Here is a 4,787-nt window from a genome sequence, read left to right as displayed (position 1 = left end):
ATGTGTGTGTGTGTGTTTATGTATGTATATAATTTTATAAGAATTTTTGTTTTTGTATTTTACCTTACTCTTTAGAAAGTAGATTTTCTTTTGTTAGTGAAGATTAGATTTAGCGGGGAGACGAGATAACATTTAGAGTAGGAAAACAATGGCTTGGTGTGAACTAATTTAACCTACTGTTTTTAATCACATTAGCTCTCTATTGTCCCTTTATTTACAAGTAAGGGTGAAAATTCAAATAAGCAGCCTGTCGCCCCCCTCAGCCCCCCTCAGCCCCCMTCAGCACCCCCTCCTCCTCGGGGCTTTCAACGCCAACCGCCGCCTCTGGTCGCAGGCACAGAGGGGAGGAGGAGGACTGGCCTCCGGGCGGAGGGAAAACTTTTCCTCCATTGTTGTTGGGCTCACTTCAGCGGGCAGGAGAAGAGAGAGGAKCCGCGGCAGGACCGTCCGAGGAGGCTGACATGGACTGTTGTGAGGACGGAAACTCGACCGGGTAAAGTTCCGGACAGAGTGAGTTGAAAGCCGGCTAACCCCCGGAGCTAACCCCCCTCCACACATCTGCAGCCGCGCCTGGGCGAGGTTTTAATGTAACATTTGCATGAAGCAGGAACAAACAAATAATAGTTGAGGAAAATCGCTGCTGCTGCAGGTTTGGGAGTCCATAAAGAGCCTGGGGATAAGTTGAGAGAAAACCGGTTTTCTCTGGTCCTCTTTGTGTTTCTGAATGGTTTTCCTGTCTGATTAAAGGAGTTCCAGGAGCCTGGCTCCGGAGGTAAGTTTTTACACTTAAGATAAATAATTATAGCATATTRTATCTGAGTTTTCGTGTTATACAAAACGAGGCAGCGCTTAATGTCAGTGAATAAAATTGTTTAACAAGTAATTGTATGTTTTTAGTGCAATATTCCAGCTGGAGCTGTTTGTAAGAACACAAACCCAGGCTGCACTTTTACTTTTTAATCACCATAATACAATCATCCTTCAGCCTTTTAGGGCAATTAATTAATGAGGCTTTAGTCATGAGCAGTAAATCAGGTATTCACACAAAAAGTGCCAGAAATGTGTTTTAATTAGTAGATAATAATAAGCAACATATGAGTTTTGCATAAGATGGATCTAAAATAAAAGCTGTGACTGCTTAAAAGATCATATAAATGCAAAATGCAGATATTTTTGTACCAGATTCATTTTTAGTCACTAATGTTAAATACAAACATGCAGTTCTCTACATAAGTTTAACCCAGCCTCATTTCATAATGKATTGCCTTTTAAACCTTTTAAACTTGTGTTTCTCAGTAGTTCTTCAGGCTTTCTGGGGTTCTTGTTTCCTGAGTCTGGTTTCTTTTTGTCCAGCCCTTATCCCTGCATGACAACATTTTCTACAGATTGTTGTTTTAATGAGAGAAGAAGACAAAAGAAGAACGGTCTGAGCCARAAATACAAACATTATCTGAATGCCATGGTTTGAAGGAGTAGATAAAGAAAGTCTAATAAAGACCTGACAGGACCTGAGACATCTGTCATCCTTCAGCTGATCATGTGACAAGTTTGCAGTTAGCYTTTTTTATGGTGCTATAATGATATATTATGTGTCAAACTCTGTTTTCTTTGGCGGTTTTCTTAGAGTCAACCAAAGAAGTGGGATCAAATTGCCTTAAAAATAAGTTGTTTTGACACCAGCATTGAGTTTAGGAGCCTTTTTGTGCCTGATCAAAAAAACATTTGCACTAAACTGTACGTGGACATACTGTACGACTCCAGGCTTGCGTCAGAAAGTCCTGCCTTCCTTGTGCCTCTTCAGTGTGATGAAAGGTGGGGGTGCCTCTTGTTTTTTGGGTAGTAATGATGACAACCTGCAGGTCTTTTCTTTCCTGTGGTGCTTGCATGCATTGTGAGCTCACCCACTCATATGACCTACTCTGTCAGACTTCACCATATGTTCAATCCCTTAGAAAAGGCAGAAAGGAAACCCTTTCTTTTTGTATAGAAATAAAAATGGATGACAAGAAAAGAGGCATAAAGAGCAGAGGTTGGTGAAAATTCAACCCCTCATCTTTTTATTCGGCTCTTATTTTGAAAATAACCTGTTGCTAATTACATTGTTGTAAACTACCAAACGCTAGAGTTTCTTTAAAATTTCATGTTGTGTCACAGAAGTAGTGTATGGGAAAGCTGTAACAAAGAATAAAACAACTTTTTTTTTTTTTTTACCAGAAATGCAAGGATCTGAGTGCAGAGGAAAAACTCACTGTCACATGTTGGTAACCACAACGAAAGTGATGCCACAAAGTCTGAATCATTCGTTCGTGGACTTTTCATACACAGCTCTGTAAACACTGGTCGCATAAGAGGGTGGTGAGTTGGCATCGCAGGGAAAAATGAAGGACATGCATGATATTTAAAGCTTGTGAGGTCGCTGTACGAGGTACAATTACTGCAGACTGAGTCTAACAAAGGGGGATACAGTAAATGGTAGCTTGAAACGACAGAGCTGCCGACATATTTGAGCGCTGCACTGGTGGCCTGACTGAACCTCTGCTGTGTTTTAGGTCATGACTTTTCTTTAAGTGTATTTTTTGTGCAAATTATTAGTTTAAACTCAATTTTACAGAGTAATTTGGCTTTCCTATTAAAGTTGTATCCATATCACATCCTGAATGTGAAAGTTCTTTGGCGTGCTTACACAGAAAAGTGTAGTGGTATTTTGCCCAGAGACATTTTGCATAATCAGTGGTTACATTTAGGCCCTCTTTTCCAACCTGTTCATCAACATCCTATTATATATTCAGAGCTTCACTGTCACGCTCTCAACATATGGCCATCGCCTACCACATGCTTCTCTCTACCACAGACTTTAATAGAGCGTTATGGAGCTGCCCCTCCTTACCGCACACGTCACACACCCCACCCTCTGCCTCTGAATTACAACTCGCACTTGCTGTCGTCTAATCTGTGGATGGGAATCATGGCGTTAATGAGCATGTGCAGTGTCTGTCACGCACGTATTCATACTCCATCAGCGTGGTCGTCTCTGAACAGGGGCTTTGTCTCGCTGCGTCTGTTTATTCCCCTTTCTTCATAAGTAGCTCTCTGAAGTCTGAAGTTGAAAGATTTCTATTGTTTAGAACAATGATACTGCTTTTGAAAAAGTTGTGTCTGCTATGGGGAGGCTGTGGATGASTGGTTGGAGCAGTTGTCTTCTAATAAGAGAGTACACGTCTCAGTGTCCTCGGCCGAGAACCCTCACTGCTGCCGATGTGTGTCCCATTGGTGCATGAATGTGATTTAAATCACYGATKAGACTCAAGAATGATTAGCTGTGTATAGTTTAGGGTTGGGCAATATTGGCAAAAAATAATCATGATTAATTTTGGTATTTAGCCGATAACGATTCATTTGACAATTAATCCCCTGGAGTCCCTGGACACCCTTATGTCCTACATGACTAATTTAGTGGGAAAGATTTGCTCTTCATAAAAATCTGTTCCAAATTGTGTCAAAATTATAGACTTCAGGCTATACATCAAATTTTACATTGTGTTGACTGATAAATAAATTACAGAACTTTTTTTAATGTTCGTCATATTTGAAGTGGAGAGGAGCASCGAGCGGACTGACTAGAGAAATATCCAGTCAGTCTGCCTGGTGGCATTAATCGTATTAATCGTCAAGTGCCAAAAAATAATTAATTGCACTTGATATGATTATGCCCAACCCTAGTATAGTTGTAGTAGAGTGTTGTGTGAATGTTTGTGGATGGGTAAGTGAGGGCACAGTTTGTGGTGTAAAGCACTTTGGGTAGTCTGATTGGCTATATACGTAAGTACATTTGGTTTACCGTAATCTTAAGGTTCCAGGTTGAGTTTGGTTGACCTTTGTATAAATAAATAAATAGCGCAAAAAATGATTTTGAACCCATACATTTTTAGGAGACRTTCAACATTTTTAGCAAAAACATATTGAAAAGGTCAAGATTCCTCAACTGTAYGGCGTTTTTTAAGTTTATGAACTTATGACCTATGTGAGTCAATCAATAGCAGCTGCTTACATTTTGTTGCCATGTTTATTTATACGTGCTTGTGTTTAGTTTTACAGCAGTGACAAAATGTGGATAGAAAAAAGCAAACCTCGAGTGGAAAAACATACATTTCCTAGAACCAAAGTTTGACACTTGTGTGAAATACGTTGGTTTATCTAAAACTGTCCCACGAGCCAAACATAATCTACTTAGGTTTTAGGAGAGGACTACATTCAACAAAATACAGACACAAGCGAAGGTACCAAACAGTCCCTGCAGTGTTCCAGTTTCACTGTTGTATTTATTTTTGTGGGTGTGTTAAGTTTTAGAGCTTAGAAAGAATGGCTGAGGACATTAAATCTGAAATGGCATGAACCAAATAGTCCCAAGAACCAGTGTTTGACTGGTGGCAGTGACAACGCTCAGGATTGTTGGTTTCTAATTGTTGCAAACTGAAGTTAAAAGAGCTCAATTTTAGTTTCTGTGTCATGTGGAGAAAGTCTGGTAAGAGCAAAAAGTGTATTTATATTTGGTTATTTTTTCAAGTAAAAGTTGTTGCACAAAATTCCTTCTCAGTTTAAGTCACATTTGTTACACAGTTGTTCATCGTGTAGTTTAGATTGAAAAAAAGCAAGATTACACGCTTTCTTTTCTTATATTGTAACACTGCCTGCACTGCTGCTTTTGGACTAATTTATCAACTCTTAACAGTTTATATGAGTAGGGCTGCCATGATTAGTCGACTAATCGACTATTAAATCGACTAATC

The 4,787-nt window shown here is 39.6% G+C and overlaps 1 protein-coding gene across 3 annotated transcripts in view; it reads left to right on the top strand.

The window, feature by feature from the left end:
* Positions 1–283: 283 nt before the first annotated feature.
* Positions 284–4,787, top strand: part of LOC106535055 (transmembrane protein 198) — a 10,544-nt gene continuing 6,040 nt past the window's right edge. For 2 of the 3 annotated variants that reach the window (XM_014031929.1, XM_014031931.1), the window contains exon 1: positions 284–510. The gene's annotated coding sequence lies outside the window, so the exon portion shown is untranslated. Of the gene's footprint in view, positions 511–544; positions 773–4,787 lie in introns of those variants that run through there. The other variant, XM_014031930.1, reaches the window with a different exon arrangement.

The sequence above is a fragment of the Austrofundulus limnaeus genome, unplaced genomic scaffold, assembly GCF_001266775.1.
Source record: "Austrofundulus limnaeus strain Quisiro unplaced genomic scaffold, Austrofundulus_limnaeus-1.0 Scaffold1348, whole genome shotgun sequence".
NCBI classification, from domain to species: Eukaryota; Metazoa; Chordata; class Actinopteri; order Cyprinodontiformes; family Rivulidae; genus Austrofundulus; species Austrofundulus limnaeus.
Note: the sequence above shows the minus strand (reverse complement) of the source record. Positions and strands in the feature narration are given on the sequence as shown.